This window comes from Lissotriton vulgaris, chromosome 2_2 (assembly GCF_964263255.1).
Source record: "Lissotriton vulgaris chromosome 2_2, aLisVul1.2, whole genome shotgun sequence".
In the NCBI taxonomy this organism is placed as follows: Eukaryota; Metazoa; Chordata; class Amphibia; order Caudata; family Salamandridae; genus Lissotriton; species Lissotriton vulgaris.
In genome coordinates, this window is record NC_141688.1 from 103711070 (window position 1) to 103738344 (window position 27275).

Here is a 27275-nt window from a genome sequence, read left to right on the forward strand (position 1 = left end):
TAGAGCTGTGCAAAGTCACAGACTTATAAAAATAAATGTTTTCAGACAGATAACTTGGTTGCGGTTTGTAGGGCTTCATCTGTGATGAGGCTAAATGAACCGCGTTCTACCTTTAATGGCAAGCCACTAGAGTAGTCGAGACGAATTTACTGCATCAGGCTGCAGCTTTCAAAACTACTGAGTGGCAAGGAAGGTAAAACCGCAAGGAGTAAATCTATGATAGTCAAGCCTAGAGAGAACGAGGGTTTCAACGAGAGACTTCAGATCCTCTCACAGATGAACTGTTTAGTGTCCCGGAGTTGGGTTAGTAGGCGCTCTTGGTCATGGCGATGATTTGTGCCTGAAGGTTGAGTCTTAACTCGATGTATATCTCAGCAGTGAATAAAGCAGCCTGTGAACAACATATGTATGTGGGGCACTTCAAATCGACAAACCAATTTCTTACATCAGGTAAATAAATTCTATGGCAGGACCGGAGGCTTCGGATTATGCCTTGGTTTCTTCACTTTATTTCCACAGCAGCAAGAAAAAACATAAAAACTTTTCCCATGAACACTTGGGAAAAAACAGGAAACTGAACCATAAGTATTTAGTTAGTCTCTATACTCCTGCAGCACCCATCATGCTTTGCAGCTGCCGCCTCTTCCTTCGCTGCTCAGCAGCAAGTTAAGTGCTTTTTCCAATCTCTCCTGTGTTTTGGGGGTATCTGTGGGTAGCGTTTGACATTTCTGATTAGCGCTGGTGATTTTAAACCCCTACAGGTTCCCCTGATAATCGCTGGCCGCTTTTGCGATCCTAACGCGATTTTTGGCCCAGCAAAGTGCGGTGTGCCTCTGGCGCCACAAGGGGGCAGTGTTCTCTCTGCTTGTAAGTGCGCTAGAATTTGCGCTTTAAACGCGCTTTTTACCGCGTTTGCGCAGGTTTTGGCACTGACCCTGGCAACCCGGTGTTGACACCCTACGGGGTCGCAAATTAGGTTTCCTCATTTTTTCTGTGACGCCCAGAGTGGGTTGTATTGTGTGGACGAACACCCTGAGGGGTCGAAAAAGTGCTGGTGTGTGGCGCAAGGGGACGCTTGACCGGGTGGTGCCCTGGTACATAGAGGGCTGCTGTGTCCCCTGGGCTAGTCCCGACATTAGTGCCTCTGTGCCACCATATCATCTGGGTTGCCAGAGTCCCCCAGGGTACCCCCAGGGGTTTTTGCAAGTGGCTGTGCCGTACCTCCCTTACCTGCAGAGCCCAACTTACCTCAGTATGCAGGGGGAGTCAGGCCGGTACACGGAGGAGGACCTTCTAAATTATGCCTCCTGGGATGACTACTTCTACCAGGCGGTTGATGATTCCATCTACAAGGCGGTGGATCAGGCGATAGCGCCCCTGGAGCAACGCCTGTCGGCACGTTTGGAGGAGGCGTTCACAAAGATCGCGGCCCTCATTCCAGTGCCTGCCCCGGCACCGGATCCTTCCCAGTCAGCGGTCCCCCCTACCCCACCTAAGAAACCATGTACTGAGGGGATTGACCCGGTGGCCTTTGATAGGGTTAGGCACGTCTTTAAGGCGATTGAAGAACCCCTACCCGCTCCCGCCCTCCCTGTGGAAGTCCCACCTCCTACTCCTCGCACTATGTCCCCGGAGCCACAGCAGGATGACGACTCTCCGGACTCTGAGTAAGAGGCCTGCTCTTCTAGGTCGTGGCTTCCATCCCAGCCGTCCGCCTCCGCGGGTCCTTCGGACATGTTGGACCCGGTTTACATTGTCCACCCCCGGTCCTCAGAATGGGTCCCGGGGGATAAGGTGGCGAACCGTCTCCAGAGACCGGTGGACAAGGACGCGCGTAGCCGCCTTAGGGCCGAGTGCCCCAGCCCCTCCCTGGAAGGGAAAATGGCGATGACCCCGGACATTGACCCAAAAATACACACTTTCCTAGCTAAGTTTGTTAAAGATCCCAGGAAGGGTATAGATCGGTCCTGGCGTACTTGCCAGGTCAAACTTCTGGACGCAGTGGGCTCCATGACCAAAATACTCGACATGGCAGAGGAGGCCAAGGTATTGGGGGACCAAATTTCTCCGGAAGTCTTGTCTGGCTGGGCGCAACTCACCATTATATTCCTAGGCAATGCCAACTGTGCCCTCTCCACGGAGAGAAGGAGGTCACTGCTAATTAAAATTGATCCTAAATTGGGTGAACTCGCCTCTTCGGAGGCTGGGGCGGTGGCGCGGGGAGGTTTATTCGGGGATCCTTTTATTAAAGAGCTCTGTAAATTTGTGGCTACATTCACGTCCCTGGACCGGGCCCAGTCCAATATTAAGAAAGTTTTTGCCCCTCAGGTTTTTGAGAAGGCCGGACGAGGCAGCCCCTCCGACAGAGGACAAGGCTCTGGACGCGGGCAAGGAGATAACTCCAGCTTCAATAATTTCTACCCCACGAGAGGTCAGAAGTTCCGAGGCCGTGGGGGACACCGAGGTCAGCAACAGGGTGGGCGAGGTGAGTGTGCTACCCTCTGCGAGTTTGCGGGTAGGCGGGCGCCTGGCGCAGTTTCTACCAGCATGGGTTTCCCTTACCAACGACGCCCTGGTACTACAGATGGTTCAGTGCTTCCAGCTGGAGTTCCATGGCCGTCCGCAGCAGCCCCACCGTCCTCGCCACATTACGTTCTCTCAGCGCGATGCAGAATTGGTGCGCGAAGAGGTTTCCGCCCTCCTTCACAAAGGGGCGATTTGTGGCGCATGCGAGCATCCGGGCGGCTTCCTCAGCAATATCTTTTTGGTCGACAAGGTCGACAGGGGGCGCCGTCCGGTTATCAATCTGAAGGAGTTCAACGAGTGGCTGGTTTACCGCCATTTCAAAATGGAGGGGGTTCACCTCCTGAGGGATGTGCTGCGGCCGTCCGACTGGATGGCCAGGCTCGACTTAAAAGACGCCTATCTGGCGATCCCGATCTTCCCTCCACACCATCGTTTCCTCCAGTTCAGGTGGAACGGGCAGGTCTACGAGTTCACCACGCTACCCTTCGAGCTCGCCTCAGCACGCGCGGTGTCCGAATGATAGTGTACTTGGACAATATGCTCTTCATGGACCAGTGTCCGAAACGGCTAGCGTCCCAGCTGCAGTTCACGGTGAACCTGTTGCAGGGTCTAGGATTCGTTATCAACGAGAAAAAGTCTCTCCTACTCCCGACCCAGTGCGCAACCTTTCTCGGGTTCAGCATCGACTCGGTTTTAGCCTTGTTAAGTCTTCCCGCCGGGAAGATGTTGAAAATACTACACGAGTTGCGCCAGACACTGGCGAAACCGCTGATATCGCGGTGTCATCTGGCGAGGTTAGTAGGCCTGTTGTCATCCTCAATTCAGGCCATCTTCCAGGGCCCGCTACACTACCGGGCCATGCAACGATTAAAAGCGTATCATCTTAGGAAAGGTCTGACGTACTCTCAGCCGATTCCGCTATCGGAAGACGTGAGGGACGAGATGCGATGGTGGCCGACGCACATGGAGGCCTGGAATGGTCGTTGACCGGAGTGCCGCCTTCGATACTGTAAATCACAGCATCCTACTCCATCGCCTCAGTAGTGGAGTGTCAGGCATAGCGCTCACCTGGCTGGAATCATTCCTTACTGACAGATCCTTCCAGGTATTCGAAAAGGACTTTACCTCCTCTAGGAAACCTCTTAACTGTGGAGTGCCTCAGGGCTCCTCCCTGAGTCCTACCCTTTTTAATGTTTACCTTAGCCCCCTAGCTGATGTCGTCCGCCCTTTTGGGGTAGAAAATTGTCACCCAAGCGGACGACACTCAGCTGGTGGTATCACTGGACCCCCCTCTCAACTCCAACCACAGCCTACACAATTGCCTGAAAGCTGTTGCGTCCTGGATGTCGGTCTCCTATCTAAAACTTAACGGGGATAAAACAGAGGTAATGCTCCTTGGAAATAACATCTCTAAATCCATCAATACCATCTGGCCCCTCTATTTAGGTAGCCCCACCCCAACCTAACGATCAAATTAAGAGCCTTGGGATCTGGCTCGACCACAATCTCACCTTCAACTACCAAGCCACCAAACTAGCCGCTATCTGCTTTGGGCTGATGAGATTGCTCAGCAAGATTCTCCCATTTCACTCTAGACGAATCATGATCCAAGGACTAATCCTGTCACGCCTCGACTGTGGTAACGCCCTATACCTAGGCGCCCCACAGTCCACACTGTCCAAACTGCAAGTTATCCAAAACTGTGCAGCAAGAATCCTCTTGAACCTCCCTCGCCGATCCTCAGTCAAAGCCAGATTGAAGGACCTCCACTGGCTCCCTATGAAAGCTAGAATAGAATTCAAGAGCATGTGCGTCGCGCACCGCTCCTACTGGGGAACAGGCCCCGCCATAAATCAACATTTGGTGGAAGCCTATCATCCTTCTCGGGCCCTCAGATCCGCGACCTCCTACCTAACCTCCGTACCACGTATAAGAAGAGCCAGATGCGGAGGCCGCTCGCTTCCCTACAACCTGGCCAGGATTTGGAACACTCTTCCCCTCACAATCACGTCAGAACCCAACATGCTCACATTTCAAAAACTCTTAAAAACTTGGCTTTTTAATAAATCCCGCACTTAACCTTTCCCTCTGCTCCCCTCACACCAGCCCCTACAGCTCAACCCACCAGTTTGTCTACAGCGCTGGGACGCCTTTGGGTAGCCATCGCGCTTTACAAATCTTCATTCCATTCCATATTTGACTCCGCCCCAGACATTGTGATAGAGTCGGACGCCAGTCATTCGGGTTGGGGAGCCAGGTGCGGAGAGTTCACGACGGGCGATGCCTGGTCTGCCCTCGAGCAGTCGTTACATATCAACTGCTTGGAGTTGCTGGCGGGTTCCTTTGCGGTCCAGTGTTTGACCAAGGATCGTGTCCAATCGTGTGTCCTCCTGCGGATGGACAACGTGTCCGCGGTCCGCTACATCAACCATCTGGGTGGCACCAGATCCAAGATGCTGGCGGATCTCGAGAGGGACTTTCGGCACTTCTGCCTGGACCATCAGGTTTCAGTCACGGCGGAGTATTTGCCGGGCCGTCAGAACAAAGTGGCGACTGGCCGGCTGGCACTCCCAGCACCTCCTGGATCCGCTGGTGTTCTCCCAGCTGATGGACCGTTTGGGTCTGTTTTCGGTGGACCTGTTCGCATGGCGGCTAGACCACCAGTTACCGAGGTATTTCAGATGGCGCCCAGACCAGTCGGCGGACGCAACGGATGCGTTCCTCCAGAACTGGTCGCGCGAGAAGGGTTATGCGTTTCCTCCATTTTCAATGATAACAACGCGGGTATCAGCGTTGCTGCGTCGCCAATCGGCGCAGGTGGTGATCACGCCATGGTGGAGGTCTCAAGTTTGGTTTCCGGTTCTTCTGGCACTTTCCTGGGATTTTCCATCCTACTCTCCCACTCTCCTCACATTCTCCTCAATCCGGACGGGAATCTCCACCGGTTGGGTTCAGGAGTGCTCGTTGAGACTGATGGCATGGAGGATCTCCGACGTCGCTGGTCTCTCCCAGGCCTTTCGGGAAAGGCAGAGGACCTGCTCTCTAAGGCCTGGGCGGATAGCACCACCAGGAGATACCGTTTAGCGTGGCATAGGTGGCGTCGCTGGTGTATGCGATGGAGTTTCAATCCCGTGGGGGCAGATGTAGTCCATGTCCTCAACTTTCTGGCCGCCTTGGCGGAAGAAGGCTTAGCCTATAGGTCGATCAATACCTTCCGCTCTGCCATCTCGGCGGGGCATGACCTGGTGCAGGGTTCTCCAGTTGGAAAGCACCCTTTGGTTTGCAGACTTTTGAGGGGGATTCGCCTCTCGCTGCCGCCCGAGCCGCGGTTTCCGTCCTGTGGGACGTGAACAGGGTTCTGAATTTGTTTCTTTCCTGGCAGCCGAACAGGTTTTTGTCTCGCAAAGAGCTTACTGCTAAGTTAGCGATGCTACTGTGCTTGATTTCCTGCAAGCAGGTCTCGGAGGTAAGAGCGCTTGAGGTTACGGCCAGGGTGTTTTCCCCAGAAGGGGTGTCCTTTACAGTGAGCTGGAGAACTAAGACCCTTACAAGGGTTATTTCATATCCGGCTTTCCCAGATTCCCCCAAGCTGTGTGTAGTGCAGTGCCTCCGTGCATATGAGGAGATGACTGATGATATTCGCCCTCCGGGTGAGAAAACTTATTGCCCTACGGAAACCGTACAAGGCTGTTTCTTCCCCAACAATCCCCAGATGGGTGCGTTGGGTGATGCAGGAGGCGGGGAATGATACAGAGAAATTTGGTGCTCACTCACCAAGGGGAGCTATGGCCTTGAAGGCTTTTGCCCAAGGGGCTCGGTTAAAGGACCTGATGAGGGCTGCAGATTAGTACGCGGACTCCACGTTCAAGAGGTTCTATTTTAAGCCAGTAAGAAAAGTGGCTCGGCTGGTTGTTGATAAGCTTTGAACTGGCATAATCCGAAGCCTCCGGTTCTGCCATAGAATGAGAATTTGCCTAGCTTTAGTGCTGGTAAGTTCCAATTCTATCAAGGACTCGGAGGCGAGGATTATCCCCCACGCCCCCAAGGACTTCCTCGAAGTGGACCCTCCCCGTACAGAATGTAAGTAACCTGTTCACGGAATTCTTGATGTTGAAAATGCTATTGATCTATATGCATTTGATGTTACGTACCTTGTTATTCTCAAGACGGTCAGAGTCTGAGTTTACTTGCAGGGAATGATGGTCCAAAACAGGATGCGTGAGACTGCCGGAACATGGGCTTCGCACGAAGAAAGAGGAAGAGGAGGCAGCTGCAAAGCATGATGGGTGCTGCAGGAGTATAGAGACTAACGAAGGACTTATGGTTCAGTTTCCTGTTTTTTCCCAAGTGTTCATGGGAAAATAGTTTTTATATGTTTTTTCTTGCTGCTGTGGAAATAAAGTGAAGAAAGCAAGGCATAATCCTCGCCTCCGAATCCTTAATAGAATTGGTACTTACCAGCACTAAAGCTACGCAAATTCTCATTCTTGCTCATGACGGTCAGAGTTAGTGCGCTTTAATGCTTTTTTCAGCAACTGCTTCATAGAAAAACAAGCACCTTCGTATCGGGCATAAAGGTACTAGTTCACTTAAGCCTTGTACAAAAAAAAACTAGGATAAACAATTTTTAAGACACTGACACCCTCATTCTGTCAGGGACCATTTGTTTTTATGGCCCACATCAACAAAGTCGATCTTTGCAAAGAGTGTGAAGATAATGCAACTCTTTTAGGAAGACATCATTATAAATGCACCTTATTCTTCCACTGCACAAAAGTGGCCTCTGCAAAAGAAAATAAGCTATTACTTGTCCAAGCAAAAAAATCTTGTTGCAAAATGTACTAATAAATTAATAAATGGCATTTGGACATCACAGATCCTGTGGATTCTAAAAAACTAAATCTACTCATTGCAAAGATGAAGAGCAACTACTGCCCCATCTATAACTTGTCATACGGATAGAATCTTCATATATTTTGATTTTAAGTATCCCCAATTTAAATTACATTTGTTCAATAAGGTGTACATTTTAAAATGCAAATGCACAGTAACCAATTCTGTTCAGTTAACTAATTTATTGCAATGTGATTATTCAGCTTGCTCAAATAGATAGTTTATTTTTAGCATGGCTTAATGTTTTGATTTCCTAGCTAATATCTGGACTGATACTGGAGGCCTGTCCATTTTAATTGAGAATTGTATTACTGATTATAACAGAGCTACGGGACATCGTAACTACATTCCTGAAACACTGTGGTTTCAGGAATTGCAACCCCATGCTTCATTCTGGAGAGCAAAAAGAGATAATTATGTCCTGAACATCGCCTCGTCTCCTGTGCTGGGTGGTGGTGTTTGGGAAAGGGTTCCTTATCAAATTATGGGCCAGAAAAAAATTATTCAAATTCCTGAAGTTTTAATAATCTCCCTGGATAACAATTCATGGGCAGTCTTCAAATTCATAGGAAATAAATGCTGTTGAGCTATTAATGAATGATTTGCCTTCATATGCTTTCATTGGACAATGAAGATGCCCATCTCAATTTTGGAAAATCATCAAGATCTGTCTTGTGGTCATTATAGACATTATAGGCACCGTTACATTAAATTTAACTGTCCTAGAGAAATCTAGATTTGCACACAATGGGAAAATTTTTGGACCCCGAGCATAGTTAAAGTTTCCAAAGATGGCGTTCCTGTTTTAATAGTGATGACAGGCTTGATGCATCAGAAATTTAGAATTTTCAGGAAGCAGAAAATTTTAAACAGAGCATGATAACAAATCACGGGTTTATTTATTCCACACAGTATATTTATTTATTTGAAGAACAAGGTTATACATATTGGAAAAATACAAATGACATTTTTTTTATGGAGAACTGTTTTAGGGCATGTATGATCCCCAGAAAACGTGTATTTCTAAATACGACAGTGATACAAAGTATCTTTTCAAAATGTAAATGCATCATTACTTGCAAGAATTAATTTGACACATTTCCAAAGTTTTAATTGAAAAGAAAACATTTCTAGTAGTGATGATTGGACTATTCAATTTAATATTGTTTTGTTCAAATAAAATAGCCTATCAATAACTACGGATACATGTATGTTCAGGTTTCTGCTGATCCACTGCTTAACATACCAGATCTCAGATACAATATATATTCCATGACTAACTACGTACAGTGTAGGAAAGCTATGTCAGAGATGGCAGTCTAATTCCAGTTTGTGTGTCGTGAAAGGACACCTATTTAAGCTTCAGGAAGATAGGATTTACGTCATTTTCTTCTGGGGCCACATTGTATATAAAAAAAAAAACCTTATATGTACCCCGATGTATGCGGTCATGAAAGAAGCTCCGGCATACTCTACAAGAGTGGATACAGAATGAATTCGAGAAACAAAAAATGCAAAGCACAAATGAAATTATTGATAATGGTTTTTCAACACTTTCCAAAAGTACACATATAATTTCAATCATTATCTATTCTGCTTCAAATCTTTTAAAAGAAGATTAGAATCTCGTGCAACAAGGCCAAGATCAAATGTCAGCACTAACAATTAAATTCTGCATTACAAACTCTGAAATGCATAAAGTGCCATGGAAAATTTAACAAGTCACCTGTATTTGTCCCAGATAGTCTGGCCCACGCGAATTATGGATTAAGTAAGGACTAAATGTATGCAACAGGGTTGCAGAAAAGGCAAACACAGCATAATGCTGAACATTTTGTAATGGGATTACCTCACTATTTTGTGTTTACACATCAACACCATCTAGGCAAATGTTTTACTTAATTAGTCCCAGTTTGACACCCAAATACAGAGCTAAGCAACAGAAAGCTGACCAGCCCAACTCTGCAAAGGGCCTTCCAATGCGTGGCAACACGTTACTGTGTTATAGTAACTTTATATTAATTTGAGCTAGAAACAATCTTATTTTTTAAAATCAGCAGATTACGCAGCAGATTATGAATTATGTGACAAATCCATAATTATTCAGAAAACGCCACATCCTCAAAGTTGTATAATTCCAGTGGCCTTGCCTATAATTTAACCTCAAAACAGAGAACGACCTTCAAAAAGGAGAACTGTACAATCTTCCATCAATAGAACCGACAGAGAGCACTCCATTTTATGTAGCAGAAGAGTCACATCTTATGTGGTTCCTCAATGGAGTAGTCTACTTAACAATCATTTCTATGAGCATCATTAGGTTGGTATGAAAAAATGCAAAATACTTTTCTTCAACACATTTGGTAATTTCCTTTTGGATCCAGCACCTGGATAAAAACAATCCCACATACCTAAGCACATCTGCATGCACTAACCCATTTGGACACCCACTCCTTTTTATGAATATCACTTTGCACGACGGTTGTGTTAGTTATGTTATGTTATAGTGCTTTTATATAGCGCACGGCTACTCGAAAAGAGTGTCCCGGCGCTTTCCACCTGCAACTCAGAACCCTCTGAAGTCCAGACTTCCCTGTAATCTCCTTGTAGCACCGGCCTCATTCAATCCTATCATACGCCTCTAGGAAATGGTTCAGATGGGATTAGAACAAATGAATCCTGCTAAGGTTGACCACGGGTTTCTTATATGTATTAACGGTCCAAAAGATAGTGAAATGCTGTGGTAAATATACATTTTGATAAGTTAAATAAGATTGTGCGATTCAGACACGTAAAGAGGTGTATTTAATATCTGCAGCAGACATTTGTCCAACAAATAGCACGGTATGCATCTGAAATCTAGCAGTTTCTAGAATCTTAGTTTCCAACACATTTTTCCCACTTATTGAGCCATGCCTTCAATATTAGAGGCATAATCCATGTTTAAGACCATCAGATCTGGCCTACCGACTGGCTTTCACATTTTTTTTATTCCGTCCTTCCTCCTCCAGATCATTGTATCCAAACCTGTTTTGTGGAATATCAACTACACTTTTCACAACTGGTTGTGCATTTTTTGTATTTATAATAGTAAAGAAGAGACAGCATGAATGCCAATGTGGATCAGAATGAATTCCACCCAAGTGATCACCAATGTAGTGAAGCATTGCCCTTCTAACTTAGAGAAGACCTGTCGTACGTTGAGCGAGAACTGGACTTTTTCATTTCGAAAATTTCAACCTCACCAAGTACGATCAGTGTATGATCTGTTACAAAATGGTTTATCATGAATATAGTACTGCAATGTAGAGAAAAATATATACAATAGTGCTCCAATGCCCTCACCTGTGCATAACCCTGCAAGCAGCAGAACTTTAACAGTTTCTGCATTTTATTTACCCCACCACTAAACTATGTATATTAATTTATTACGGTAAAGGTTTTAAATTGTAAATGTATAATTGCCAATTGTTGAAAAGTATGTGCCTTAAGACAGGCTTATCTGCCTGCTAGAGACCAAGATTTCCCCTGAGGCGCAGAGAAAGCCACTGCCTCCGCATACTACTTCTATTGTTTAGAAAAGGTTTGCCGATGTAGGACATCTATGAAACTTGAGTAGGTCCTTTTTGGTGCCAAGATTAGCTTAGTTAACTGAGGGCAGGGAGGTGCTAGGCGTATCAATGTAGAGAAACCATAAAATACTGTCATAACATTACAATATTTTCTGTTATTCTGCCTATTGACAAATATAATTGTCACTAGCTTGTTTATATTTACAATAACTAATACTCATATCATGTGTACTAGGGTAGGATATTCATTTTAATACATCTATCAGAAATGGGGCTTCTGGTTGGCTACAGCATACACCTCAGCCAGAGAGAACCCACCACTCTAGTCTGGCTAAGTCCGATACACCACATACATAACCTGTGCTCACCCTCTGGTAGCTAGGCAGGATTATTAACAAAGGCAATGAGTAAAGTATTTGTGCAACACACACACACACACACACACACACACACACACACACACACACACACACACACAGTTAATCACTGGAAACACTACAAAGACTCTCCACACAGTGTTAGAAAAATAAAGATTTATATGGGTAAAATAAAACCAAAACTACACGAATCCAATCAGTAAATCAAGAGATATGCAATTTTAAATAAATCAGGTCAACAAGCAGTGTAAGATCAAAGCGCAAAAAATTCAAATCAGTAAATCAAGCAGTATCACTTAATAGGTAATTGTAGAAGCAGTGTTTCTCAATTCAGCTGTGATGCAGCGGTCTAGAGAGTATGCACATAGTGTAGCTGCCACCAAGGCCTGATGTGGATTGGAGGTAGGCTGCAGGCACACAGCGCAAAGCAAGAGCAGAGAAGTGTCCCCTTTCTAAACGTGGCATATTTAAAATAGTAGTGTTCAATCCAATGTTACCATTAAAGAGGATTTAGCATTACTATACCAACCATACCAAACATAATAAATCTACTCCTCTCTGATCAGGAATTAGTACTTAAACGTATATAAGGGAATTCCCAGTGCTTGCCTATGGAAGGAGTAGGCCTCACAACAGTGAAAAACAAAATGTAGCTGTTTGTCACTTGCCAGGACATATAAAAAGTAAAAGTACATACCTTTTAGTTATACAGCACCCTGCCCCTAAATGTCACTTAGGGCCTACTTTAGGGGTGACTTATGCGGAGTAAAAGGAGATTAAGGCTCGACAGGTGGTTTACGGTGCCAAATAACAGTAGCATTAAACTGCAAACACAGGCCCTGCAATGGCAGGCCTGAGACAGGTTTGTAAAGGCTTAAATGTGAGGGTGACACAACAAGTGCTGGAGGCCTACTAGTAGCATTTAGGTTACAGCCCCTCGGTATATGGCGTACCACTTTAAAAGGGACTTCCAGTAAGCAAAATATGCCAACTGTGTATATACACCAATGTTAGTAGGTTTTAAGGGAGGAGCAGGTACACTTTGCGTACCTTGCCACAGCTACCCTGTGCTACAGTCATAACGCTAACAAAAAGGTCAGGAAATTAGTAGGAAGGCAAAAAAGTTTGGAGATATCCATGCAAAAATGAGCCATTTCCAACAATCTTGAAAATATATTCCTAGTTTTAGTGTTCAGTGGTTTGGATGAGTCTGCAGTCCACCACACTCTCCGTCTCATAATGGTACATTGACAAGGTCATTGGTGCCAGGGGGTATTGAGAACCTCTGTATATTCTGGAAAATAATTCCACAAAAAATCAGCAACTTATCCAAGCTTTGGGAAATTATGGGAACATGTCTAATTAATCCCTACTGCGCCATCATCAAGAAAATTTTAGATCCAGTAGAGGGAAGGAATCAATTCTGCACTCCTGTGATACATAGTCTCTGCCAGGAGGACTTCTGGGAATGGATGGCTATTTTCTTGATCGCAGTGCAATCATTGATATTCTGGAACATCTCACTCTCTTTCAATGTCTGGTGGTACCCTAAGTGAAAGGGATGGTCAAACAGCACTTTCGCCCCCCAAGCACATGCAGCAGGATTCAATGTCCCATTTGATCTATCACTATTAGCCAATCAAGTGGAGTCAGCACTGAGTCCCATCTAATTACACGTCAAACATCTAGCAAAATTAATTTAAGAATGATGCCATTTGATTTTTTGCATACAGAAAAAATATATTTGTGTTGAAAAAGGTTGGTAATGCTAATTTTTAAAATTGCTTGCTGAGCATATCAACTGGGTGTAACAATAATTGCTGAAGCTAATCACAGATAATCTGAACTGTGGAAAGTGGCATTACCAGATGCCAGACTTCTGGCTCAAAGCTCATACATTTCCTAGCATGGTGGGGCAGGGGGAGGAGGTGCGGTGGTCGGGGTGGGGGGAAGGTGGATAATAATTTCAAAAAATAAGTTAAACGTACCTGCTGCCGGCCATCTCCAGTGTCGCGCCTCAGTGCTGGGACTTCCTTGTCCAGCAGACACTGTCACTATGTCACAGACTCCCTGTCCAATCCCCACGCTGCTCTGGCCTGAGAGGGCGGAAAGACGCTCTGCTCAAGTAACCAAATATTGTTTTATTTTTCTGCTGCTGGCTCTGAGCCAGTGGGGCGACGCTCTTCTACCATTGCGGAGGAGCCGCCCCTGCATAAACTGACAAGAATCTGTCCTTAGAACCGTTGCCCAGTCCAGACTCCTCAGGCCTCTGAGGCCCACAAGGGCCCGCCCTTTGCCCGGGCTTAGCCCGGCGTCCGCGATGCGGAGGGAGCTTCCTCAGTTTAAGCGCCTCCGGGCGCGCTGGTCCTCGAGATGCGTGGGCGAAACCGGATCTTAACCCAGGGCTTGCTGGGAGCTGTAGTTCCCCCCCCCCCAGCTGCGGCCGTGGAGCTGGAAACCACGGCGGCAGGGGGAACGAGCAGCGTCAGGTCCCCTAGCAGCAGGTGAGGGAAAGTGAGTGCGCCTGCCCCCCTCCTCAGCCCGGTATCGTTAGAAAACGTCCCCCACAGAATGTTCGTTTATCCGATTATATCCAAGCGCTTTGTACATAGAAGGTATTGGGACGTCTCCTCTAATGATTTAATGTGTAGAGAGCGTTGCCCTATTAACTCCTAATAATTCAAAATGGAAAGCTGAACCACTACACCTCCAACCAATTCCGCTATGGAAAATCCGTAATCGGAGTTCGGAGTTCCACCACCTGAACCCCCGCAGTCCTTGCAATCCACAACGCCACCATCCAAGCCTGTTGCCGTGGTACTCCTTAGAACCCTCCAACACTTTCAATCCACCAGGGGACAGGGATAGAGACCAGCCAGCACAGCGAAGAACCAGGACTCCAATGCGGCAAAGAAAATCGCTCTTCCCGGCCACAGCTCCAAACACAACAAGCCCTGCAAGCAGAAAGGGCAGCGGGAGAGCTAATACAGCCATAAAGAAAGCCGTGGGAGAGCCACGGGAGAAGCCACAGAAGAGCCGCGGAGGAAACACAGGGGCACTTCCAACACCACAGGTGAGCCGCGGGAGAAGTCACAGGAGGCCCGCGGGGGAAATGGAGGGGCGCTTATAGCACCGTAGGAGAGCCGCAGGTAAGCCGATGAAGGAGACCCGCAAGCCAAACCGTGGATCGGGCGGCCAGTTTGTTGTGTGAGCCCGCGGTCCGTCAGAGCATACAGCTAGCGGGTCAGGGAGCAATCCTTAGCGCTACCTCACGCGGCCGCCATCTTGCACAACGCTATCTAGAAAGGAAAAGAGTGCAGATGTAGATACAGTTCTTAGAACCCTAAGAGCTTGCTTCCTCAGTCTATCCTTGTGAAATTATCCTGTGCACTTTAAAATACATGCTACACCTAACACCGGGCATGAATAGTGATAACACATATTAAACACATCAGAATTACAAAAAATAACCTTGTCCAGAGATGTACAACACAGTACGTTATGTTGATTTGTATAGCACACTGATAACCCAATAGGGTATCCAGGCACTTGGGCAGGTATGTAGGTGGATGGTCCTCAAGGGGCTAAAAAGAAGAGCCAGGTTTTCAGCTTCTTGCAGACCTCATAAAGTGAGGAGGAAAAGGGGGGGTTGTTTTTGAAGTGGGGGGTTAGGGAGAGTTGAGGGGGGGTGAGGGTTAGGTTGGTTACAGCTAAGATACTATGTAGCGATGCCACAACAACAAAGTAATCAGTTAAGGCTTGAACGACACCCAAAGGACGGAAAATTGGACTGAATTCCTGAGTTTATTGTTGGGTTGGTTCACTACCTGGGCTGAGGTAGAAGTGTTATATAATTGATTCTGTATATGAACGAGATACGCGGATTGGAAGAACAAATTTAATAAAGAAAGTTAAAAAAAAAAGATAAGTGTTATTACCAAATGCATTTGTACGTTTTCAAATGCAAGACAGTTTGTAAAAAAAAAAAAAATAATTTTGAAAAATGCCATCTAATTCACATGCTAGTATGGGTACCCACAAATTCAAAGATTAGCAAATAACCACTGCTTCTAAACTCTATATTTTGTTCCCATTTCAGAAACACACAGGTTTCCTTGATACCTATTTTTCACTTTTTTTATTTTACCAAATGAATTGCTGTATACCAGGTACACAATGAAAAACCATTGCAAGGTGCAGCTCTGGGTACCTCGGGTTCTTGGTGAACCTACAAGCCCTATATAGCCCGTATCCAGAATGGTCCAGCGGACATAACAGTATATTGCTTTAAAAAATCTGCCATACCTAGAAGAAATTACAGGTGAAAATGTAGACACAAATGTCTAGGTTTTTTTCAACTCAATTTCAATTTTTTTTTTTTATTTCCAATGTTACTTTCTATAGGAAAAACTTGAAAGATCTACACAAAGGAACCCTGTTGTATCTTACCCATGCCCCCCCCTGCAACCCTGCGCTTGGTACCTTCCTTTCCCCTGCGCGTGAACCTCCCTAGCGTTCTCCCCTTCCCATTGGTTCCCCCACATTCCATTCCTTTCCCCAGCTGATAACGTTGACACCAACTGTCATTCTACTGATGTTCCGCTTACCCACGCACTACCATAGTGTGGGGCTGTTATAATAAACTTACTTCACATTCCTTCAGCCTGCAGACTGCTTTGTAACAGTGGCGACGAGGTTACCTGCGGAACGACAGCCTCACACCTGGTACAGCTGACAGACAATGACTTTGCTGTGATCGACCATCCATCGATCTATCCATCGCAACCATTCTCCTCACCCTGGGAATTCCGGCGCTCCCTCTTAACAGCGAAAGAGGACGTGAACCGCACAGCTGTCGAGAGAAGCGTAGCTGGTATCTTCAACCGAGATTTGAGCATCTCGCATCGACCGGCTGCTGCACCTCACAGAGGTAGGACCCCAACAGTACCTTTGGGACTCTCCTTCCCGTGTGCCCTCGTCTCGTCGCTCTTCCCTGGCTGCGACAGCGCTCTTCCGTTCCTGTCAGTGGCGTATGCGCTTTCCCTGCGCACTCGAAGAGGAAATTCCTGTCAGCTGTTTTTCGCGCCTGCAATTCCACTCGTCTGCGCATGCCCAATGACGCGTGACGTCAGTGAAACGCAGCGCTGGGGGCCATTTTGAAAAAAAAACTTCATGAGAAATTGATCGTTTTTTCCTCGAGTCAGTGTTCGAGCCTGGCCCCTTCTCAGCAACCTTTTGAATTTGCAACTTGTGCTTAAATCGAATAAACAAAGACACACATAACTAAGCAAGCACACAATAAAGCCATTCCTGTGAATACAACCAGAGTGTCAACACATCACAAACAAAGGTGTATTAAGTGACATTCTCTACCACATTGGAATCCTCGCAGTGTGTTATAGACCTACAATCCTTCTATCGTCATGTGTGCTCTCAGTTCCTTGAACCTTTCGCAACCTCAGGCGTTTCTGCCTCTCAAAGGTGCACCGTGCATGCCTTGGAAAGAGTGGAAAGAGTATTTTGTAAATTACATTGAGACAGTTGAAGATGATGATTTCACTGCTGAAAAGAAAAAGAAAGTTCTTTTGTACTGCTTGGGTCCAGGTGGACTTAAGACCTACAATAACATTGAAAAGAAAGTAAGAACTGGTGATGATGTTTTCCAACATGCCCTAGATGATCTGGACGATCACTTCTCGCCCATTGTGTGCGTTGCTGTTGATCGGTACAAGTTTTCAAGAAGGAAGCAAGGTAAGGATGAAAGTGTTGAGGATTACGTTGCTGCCTTAAACAACTTGGCCTTAACCTGCAGATTTGGAGCACTGCAAGAAGAGTTCGTGCGTGATCAAATAATAATGCACGCGAGCAATCCCAATATCCAGGACAAACTTTGGGTCAATGGAGAGGCTTCTTTGAAGGAGGTTGTTGCCCTTGTCAAGAAAGCTGAACTTACAGGCAGATGCGCCAAAGCTGTTATTGATGAACCGGCAGAAATTAAAGCTATAAAGTCCTCCAATGCCAATAAACTCAAACTGAAAGGAAACAAAAAAGAAATGAGTCATGATTATCACAAGAGAAGTGAACCAAGCAGATCGAAGCATAGCGGTGACAGACGCAGCAATACAAGGGACAACGATTTTACTGAACTCAAATGCTATCGCTGTGGGTCCCCAACCCATCTAGCTGATTCAAGAAGGTGTCCAGCCTTACATCAAAAATGCTCGTCATGCGGAATGACCGGTCACATCGCTAAGGTTTGCAACAGGAAAATGTACAAACAAAGCAGGCAGGTACGACAAATTCAAGAAGAGAGTGATTCCACCGAAGAGGATTCAGAGTATTCCGACTCCGACAATGTCAGTTATGTCTTCTCAATTGAATATGACGTGTTAGAAGTCACGCCCACAAAGAAAAAAAAACACACCCTTAATGCCCCATGTCCCTCAAGCAAAGAGGATGTAAGAGCCTTTCTCGGCTTGACGGAGTATTACTCCAAATTCATAAGGAATTTCTCTGAAAAAACCTACAGCATAAGACAATTACTGAAAAACAAAACCAAATTTGTCTGGTCACCGGACTGTCAGAACACCTTTGTTACCATCAAAAAGGAAATCAGCGAGGCGCCTTTCCTCAAAGGTTTTGACCCCAAAGCAGATATCTACCTCACCACAGATGCAAGCAACAAAGGTATTGGAGCTGTGCTAGCACAGAAGGACTCATCTAACCAAGAATGGGTTGTAGCCTTTGCCTCCAGGTCGCTCACCTCTGCGGAGGAGAAGTACTCTGTCATTGAGCGTGAAATGCTGGCTTGTTCGTGGGCGCTCAATTACTTCAGAGCTTATGTGTGGGGTTACAAAATCCATCTCCGCACAGACCACAAACCGTTAATCAAGATACTTACAGCCTCTGGTCTACAAAATGCCTCACCTAGACTCAGCAAAATGTCTATCAAGTTGTTGGATTACAACTACTCGGCTGAATATTGGCCAGGAGTGAAAAACAAGATTGCGGATTTCCTCAGCAGACTACCTCTGCCTCACACGGATGGCATGATCGCTCAAGAAGACGAGGAGAAAGTAGCTCTGCTCTTCAACACTGACCTGGATGGAATATCAGCGGAAGAATGGGGTCAACACATGTCGCGCGACTCCACCCTGCAAATGGTATGCCAATTCATCAACTCTGCATGGCCTGATAAGCGCAACCTACAGGACAATATCAAGGTGTTTTGGGAAACTAGAAACGAACTCAGTTTGGAAAACGGCGTGTTGTACAGAATGGGTAAAGCCATAGCCCCTGCCACGCTCAGAGACAAAGTCCTAAGTTTGTGTCATGTTGGCCACCTTGGCATCACCAAAACCAAGCAGCGTGTCAGGGCAAGTTATTGGTGGCCGGGTATCGACAAGCAAATCGAGGTCCAGGTCAGGAACTGTATGGAATGCTGTGACTCAGACAAAACTCTCAAAACGTCAAAAGTCAGTCTCTCACCGATTCAACCCCCGCAAATGGCATGGGAGAAATTAGGATTGGACATAGTGGGGCCCATAGAAGGACATGATGGAGAAATCAAGTACATCTTGGTGGCAATAGATCACTTCTCCAAGTGGCCAGAAATTAAGATTGTGGAGGAAATTGACAGCTCCAAATGCATAGACTTCTTGGACAAGCTCTTTCTCAGTGAAGGTTTACCCAAATCCGTCATCACCGATAATGGCCGGCAATTCTGTTCTGAAGCATTCAAGTCATTCCTGTCTAGAAACTGTATCACCCACCACACCACTTCAATTTATCATCCAGAAGGTAATGGCCTCACTGAACGTTTCAACCGTGTCTTGAAAGGGCACATACAACTATCCAGAAATGCAAACTTAAACTGGGAAGAGGAAATATACAAACTTATCTGGGCATTCAGGATTGCCCCCTGTGCAAGCACACGCACAGCACCCTTCATTCTCATGAGAAGCAGACAGCCCATGAGCATTGATCTGGGGTGGATGTCTGTATCAAAACAAATCGAATGGTCACCTGAAAACATAAGAAATAACATCATCAAGGCACAGAAGTACTACAAAGAATGGTATGATTCTAGACACAGCGCAAAAGATCATTCATTCAAGGTTGGCGATCTTGTGAAAGTTCGTTTGGAAAAAAAAGTAAAGAAAGGAGAAAGCAGATTCACCGCCCCACTTCACATCGACGAACTGTTTAACAATGCGGCAAGACTCAGTGATGGGAAAGTCTGGCACATGAGCAGACTGGCGAACTATCATCCCAGTGACAAGGCCCAGGGTCATCAGCAGCATGTTACTGTTAGCAATGATTTGTGGGTAGATGTTGACAAATCTAATGTTGATGTGAATAATAGGTCTAGAAACAACAGCACACGTGACCTCCAACCTGACTCTGACTCTGACGATGGTCAACCGACAGATCGGTCTGCAGGTGTCAATCCCCGCACTTCGACTTGTAATCGGAGTTGTCAGGATGACCCTCATTCGGATTCTGAAGTTGCGTCTGATGGTCACAGATTCAGTGGTCGGTTCGGCAGATCTGACCTTGACTCTCATTCGGACACCGAATGTGCACCACACTTACACGCGGCCTCTGGAAGGTTTGGAAGAACCATCCGCAGACCTAAACGTTTAGATGATTATGTGTGTGACTAACTCCCAACTGGTTATGCATCCTCCTGCATGTTGCCTCTGCATTCCGTGGCGCTGTTGCCAAAACTCTATAGAGAGGAAGATGTGTTGTATCTTACCCATGCCCCCCCCTGCAACCCTGCGCTTGGTACCTTCCTTTCCCCTGCGCGTGAACCTCCCTAGCGTTCTCCCCTTCCCATTGGTTCCCCCACATTCCATTCCTTTCCCCAGCTGATAACGTTGACACCAACTGTCATTCTACTGATGTTCCGCTTACCCACGCACTACCATAGTGTGGGGCTGTTATAATAAACTTACTTCACATTCCTTCAGCCTGCAGACTGCTTTGTAACAAACCCTTTCTCAATTAAGAATTTCACTTCTTTTCTGAAATGTATAGATTTCTGGTATGCACCATTGGTTACACTCCCCTTTCTACCATTAACTGTAAGGAGGTTGAAAGCACAAAAAAAGGGAAAAATGGGCTGTGCCCAAGTAAAATGTCAAAACTGTGTTGATAAATGTGTTATCCTGACAAAAGTCCAGATGTTCCTAAAAGCTGGGAAGATGGTGATTCTAGCACGTAAACCCTACGTTGATACCATTTGCGGGGGGCGGGGGGGGGACCAGCCTTTCTTCTGCAGCACTTTTTCCATTTTTCCCCTCCAAGAAACAAAATGTAGGTGTATTTTGGCTAACTTCTCGGTCCCCCTCAGGGGAATCCACAAACCCTGGGTAACTTTAAAATAACCAGGATGATGGGGAAAAAAAGGACACACATTTCGACTGGATTTCTTATGCAGACAAAAGGTTATGGGGCCTAAGCATAAACTACCCCAAATAAACAAAAAAAGGATTAGTAGGGGGCTGGAGGAAGGCTTTGCAGCAAAGGGGTCAAATCAGGTCTAACAAATCAATCAAGCAATTAATAAATTACTAAATCCACTCAAAATCGGAGTTCCAGTCCACAGAAAGGTTAAAGATTTATTACAAAATATCATTTGACAAAACAGAAAAATAAGAATGTAGTTCTGTGAAGGCTCCGATACAGAATACATTTTCAGAAAGCAAAAAAATTCCCAAGTCTCAGTGTGCTGCAAATGTTCTCTAAATTCGGTCAGATTTGCAAAGAATACTGACAGCATCTCTAGAGAAAAAGAAAAAAACCTCAATAATCTGACAGCATCTTTAGTAGGTCAGAGAAAGTATTTGGCTCATCTGCAAAACTTGGGGTTTGTAAACAAGTTTTATGCATGGATTATAAGCACAAACTGCAAAGTCAGATGGAATGGATAGTGATAAAGCATATTAGGAAAATCCGAATTGCAATCGTCACCAAAAAAGTATAGCACTAACCCATTTCTTAAAGCAGAGAAAATCTTCCATTAGCAGCCATAGCAACAATATAGTTAGGAGATATGCAACACAATGTGGAATATTTTCAGGCAAAGACTCATTCATCAGCGTGCTAGCAAGGCTGCATCAGAACTTCCAGCAGAAGTGGCCTTCAGAATGGTGCATGGGGAATACGAATAAAGTTTAATTCACAATACATGCTCTCTATGGAAAATATCCAATTGCGGCAGAGTGTTCTGTGCCCGAGAGAACTGTGAGAAGAGAAAACATGCAGGGGGACACTGACTAGGAGAAGCAACCGGCAGGAGCAAGATGAAAGCAACACCAGAAACAGCATCCATTTTAATAAATGGTGTCACTACGAAAATGTGGCATAACTGAGCATCATTTATAAACTCACCTCTATACCTTCAAAAAAAATCATTCTAATTGCAATATTATTCATTAATCAGTTAAGACTATATTTACAACTGAAATTATTAGTATTTAAAAATATTTTGTCACGCTAATTGTGCACTTAGTAACAGAACCTAGCTGTGACCATCACCAATGGCGGATTTCCATTCATTGCTTCAGCTGTGACCCGTTCACTAGGATGGCACAGGGCTCTACATTCCCAGCCGCTCTTAAGGAGCCGCCGACATGGGCTTGTTGTTGGGGTCGATTGTAGAAACCAATGTTATTTTTTGCCCTGGTAGAAGAGAGAGTAGCATTTCAGATTCGCTCCTCTCCTCGCTCTTCGTCCCGCCCTTTCCTTCCCCGGCCTTATTGGCTCTACCGAAATTTGCATTTATAGATTTTACAGATGACAGTTCACTACAGAAGCACTGTAGATATCTTAGACACATTTTCTTTAACGTAAACCATGTAGTACATGTCTAGCCAATATCTAGGTACCCAGTTATGTATGGTGCACTCTAGTACATTCGACTGTGTAGTCCTCAAACGCTGTTGTCTTTATTTGCCTGACAAATATTTTCTGAGGTGGCTGAGAAAGGCTCGAGTGATGAAGGAAGCCTTATAGTTGCATTTCAGTGCAACTGAGGTTGATAGGTTTTAGCAATTAGAGCAACTCTGTAATGTGAAACTTGGCTGTGTTTTCTCATGGATTGCTGTGTGAAGTATTAAAGCACATGTACATGGAGGTGGGTTGGTAACACAGATGGCATGTGCGCGAGCACACCATGTGAGATACCATTTATTTTCGTGAGGGCAAGAGCAGCGAGTCACTTCCTTCCTTTACTCCATGGTAAAGAAAGTTAATGTCCTGCTTTTTTTGTTTCGTTTTTCTTTCTTCAAGAGCTCACCTCCCATCACCACTTAGTCAATACTGAGGCTGGAGATTTGGAGTTCTTTTCCTAGCGCCTCATTCCACAATGAGCTTCCTTCGGAGCACTGCAGATTGCATGCCCCCATGCAAGATCACAGATATCAGCAACTGCGGCCAATCATAGAACAAGCTAACAAGCTTAGGTGTACACTAAAATGTTATATGAAAAAACTTTGGCCAGGTTCATCACACGAGACACAAGGCAATGGTTTTTGGGGAAATTGTATATAAAAAACAAGAATTAAGTGCAGGATTTCAAATCCTTTAGAACGTGGTTATGAATTTGGTTATATTTAATATGACATTCATGCAAGTGAATGTAACAGATCACAAAACTTTCAACTTTCATTTTTTAAATCTTCAAAGGTCTAGGTCATTCTTTTATTATTTACTGCAGATTTATTGGGGGTGATGTGCCCACTTGGCCTGATTTGGAGGTGATGTTATAGCACCATTTGTGCCATTCTGAGCTTGCTCTTTTTTTAGACGTTTTCCCGACCAGTGGTGGGCAAATGGCCCACACCCGAGAGGACTAAGGACTGAAGTCCAGGAAACAGACTTTACAAACCCTAAACTCATGTAGCCTAACAATATTAAGCCCTTGAATATATACTTTCCAGTAACTGCGCTAAATGGAAGAAATACCCGGAAATTACGCAACCCACATTGTTTCTGTTATGGACCACTGTGAAAACACCTCAAGTAGTAAATAGTACCGCCATTCTAATACCTGATGTACCTCTGCCCCACGCTTCTCTCGGTAATTAACAGTGTTGTGCTTGACAGTGTTTGCTGTCAAAGAAATCGGTCTGAATTACTGTTGGAAAAAAAGATTTATTCAAGGGATCGCCAAATTAGTGGATCCCTCATTGCTACTCCCCTCCCACCATATCTCATCTGCTGCTTGCATCACCCGCACAGCTTTACATTTTTTAATGTTACTGCTGACCTACACCTTCATTGCCGCCTTCTCCCACTGCTCCCACTTCTTGTTGGCACGTACTCCGCCCCCTGCCCCGCACTTTCCTCCCACTGTGACACAACCTGCGTCGATAAAGAGGGACCAGCGCATACTTGTAGCCAGAGTTGAACCTGGCACCAGAGTCAGTGGAGCACCAGAGCAGGGATCCAGGAGTTTAGACGCCACAGAGGATGATCCACTGGTGGTTACGGAACTGGTGGGCCCGCCAGGCCACCTTGGGGTCCGCAAAAACCACCAGAGGGAGCCAGAAGAGCGCCAAAAATACACAACATGGCCTACTTAAAGGCCTCAACCTGCTGTGGCATCGTGAGAGGCTGGGCAGAGGGGGGGCCACATCAGAATCAACAGTGGCATCAGCTCCGTGATCAAGCGCAACATCGAGTGCCACCCTGGCCCCTCAAGACCTCTCTTCAGAATGAGAGTAGAGGGGTGGGGTCAAGTCCAACTTCGCTTTTTTTATATTTCCTCTGATTTTGACTTAGACTTCACCCAAGAAGAAGATCCATCGCAGGATTGGCATCAAGGGCAGGCTTACGCCCTCAACGTAAAGCAGGACATTTGAGCAGTCAGTGACTGCTTCTTCTGTTCAGCGATGTACAACTCTTCTTTAGGGTCCCAGATCACCCTCTGGTGCACGATGGAGCACTCACAGCCTGACCTGGAGTCGTACCCTCAAGCTCAAACACCAAAGGCACACCTTGTGCGGGTCCGTAACTGACATCTGTTTGGTACAGCCACACAATAGTGTGAACTCTGTAGTTTTAAGTGGGAACATCATTCCCTTGCCACGGCATTTTGATCTGAATAATCCAACGAAAAATGGAACGGCACTCCAGATCAGAATTTGGAATGAACCAACATCGGTACACAGGGGTGGTGCACATAGAAGGCTGTGGTTGGTCACTTCCGGGACAGAACGAAGCCAGCACGGAGTCGCGCAGCTCCACCAAGCTGCGTGCAGGAGCATGTGCTTTGAAAAGTTTCCGATCTAGCCTACCATCTGGGGAATATTACAAGGTGGGGGAGGATGTGTTTTAGAATTATCCATGAGAAATTGCAAGTGATAAATCTAAATTATAATTTTACAAATTTTGTACAGAACTCCTCCTTGTTACACCTGCAGAGAGCGGTCAAATGGACACTTGAAATAGATTGATCTAAATGTAAGAAATGTACAATTGACATTCACCTGGGAGACACATGAATTTACAAGCTGCCTAAAAATCACGCCAACAGATTTAATTTTCTGGAAACACCGAAACCAGACAAAGGGAGCTGTGCTTACCGGATTGGGTCCATTTAATTTCTCTTGGAACGATTTTTGAGAGGTAATTTCTCAAACCACCAACCCTTTCTCACTTTTGCTAATTCACAGATGCTCAATAACATAGGACAACATCCAAATCCTGATAATATGTAGGACATTTGTACCTTAGAATGAAACTCCAACACAATTCACCATTACAGCAGTGTCATCATTTGGTTCATATACAGATACAATGTCCTTGTTCTGGGAGACGGCAAAGTGTCGAAGCACGTCAACCAAAAACAATAGGAAAACCTGACATACTTTTTAAAGTCAGAGGGTAACTGTAGATTTGTGCCCTGCTCTGCAATAAAACTCAGCCTCTTGAGACTCTTGATCGGACCTACTTACAAAACCGCATAGACGAGCCCTTCTGTGCATAAACAAAAACAATGGACTTGTATTTCAAATTGCTTCTTGTGTTAAAATGTTATTTCATATCTTTCCACAAATACGTAAAAAGCACTTCCACTGTAGTGGCAGTCACTATTTTTGAACTTGTGTGTTTTTTTAATTTATATATTTCAAGAAATTATCTTGTGGTCGAATTATTTAACTTTAGAATTTTTCTGTGGAGCGAAGAGCACCCTCAGAGTGCATATAAGCACACGGTGTTAGCAACGCTCTCAACGAGTTAAAGTAAGCTGCTCGTACTCACCACAAATCAGATGTGTGTATCTGCTGAGCATAAAGCCGCAGTTAGATTGATAGGCGGCTGGGTTGTTTTTTTTCTTTTTACTTATGAATGATACCGGGTCCAGCCCACTCCAGGCCTTGCAAAGATTCAACCCCATGTTGCTGACGTTTGAGGGAAGGGGCTGAGGTTTATAACAGCAGACCGAAGAGGTGGAATTAAAGCAGACAAGGTACACAGGCAAGGAGGCCGTCAATGCACAAAGCCTTCTTTCTGATAGCCACCAACATAACTTGCATATTGAGAGTTACCAGGTGATTGACTCCCTATAGAGAGGGGTCCCAGGTTCAAATGACTCAACCTCCCTTCCTCACTAGAAGTAGTGGACCCAGAGATGAGCAGTAGTACTAGGAGAACAGCTGAGATTCCAATTATTTGACCGAACTATCCCAGAAGGCAGCTCAGTTAAGTTGGCCCACATGGTGTTGCATAGCAGAGTACTGAAGCGGGAGCAGCCGTTAGGACATTCACCACTAGACTCACTGCAGTAACAGGGAGTACATAATTCATTGACAATATGGCTAACTGATCACCAATGCTTGATTCGTGCATTATAAATGATCTCAGGGATCAATGTTCTAATCCTAAACTCCAAACAGAACGGTTATCCTATTTTCATCCAAAGTATACTGAAATGTGTGTTACATTCCTTAGATTTCTGTTTTTTTTTTATATACATTATGAGGCGGCCACCTGTATGATTCAGTTGGCAGGAAGATTTAAATAAGCAAAGTAATATTTTATACTCCAATAAATGGTGTGGGCAAGGGTGAATCCTTCAGCTACAATCGCTTTGCCCCTCAGGCTAAGGGCAAACAATATATTATAAACATGAGCTGGCTTCCAGGTTAGGCAACGTGGAGGCCTATGATCGAGGGGAGTTTAAAGACTGCTTGCTTTCACTGCATTACAAAATACACAAGGACTTACACCAAGAGGTTGAGGCGGTGAGATCGCATTTACTTCATTACAATGTCAACAGGTAATGTCAGGATGCGCACTTCATTAGTATTACAGGTAAAATGCTATTTCATAGCCTAAACATTGAGCACGTACCAGCAGGAGTAAAGCGAGGCGAAATCGCAGCCTTACCCCATCACCTTTGCAAACTACTACAATAAATAGGATGCCTACGTCGTGTCTTATTCAGGAGTTTGACCATTAACATAAAAATGATTGCAAAGCGATGCTGAACTTATACTTCACCCTCAAAAGCTAAATATCGGCTTCAATGTGCTCAACGATCATGTGAAGACAAGCACCTTTAATAAAGCACATTTCCAACTCCAAAAAACATCACACCGACTTTCTAGAGCGGCTTGTACGACACATCCACCAGTAACAGACCATTAGTGCCACAGCTGTTTCTACACGAAAGCAGATAAGATCAATGTTGCTCCACAATGAAAAAATCGTTTGTAACTAGTGTAAAGTCGCATGCTCATTTTGTCTTTTTATTTAGGTAGCACTGCCACAAACGAGTAAGACACACTAATAAATATCAGGATCAAATCTAAGATAGTTAATCGACACGAAAAAGACGGTTATTCGAATCTTCTGCAGACTTTCTAAAGGGTCAAGTTGAAATTACCTTTGT

The 27275-nt window shown here is 45.3% G+C and overlaps 1 protein-coding gene across 1 annotated transcript in view; it reads right to left on the minus strand.

Annotated features, from left to right (window-relative positions):
* ADAM10 (ADAM metallopeptidase domain 10) overlaps positions 1-27275 on the minus strand; it is a 542337-nt gene that overhangs the window by 293508 nt on the left and 221554 nt on the right. The window lies entirely within an intron of this gene.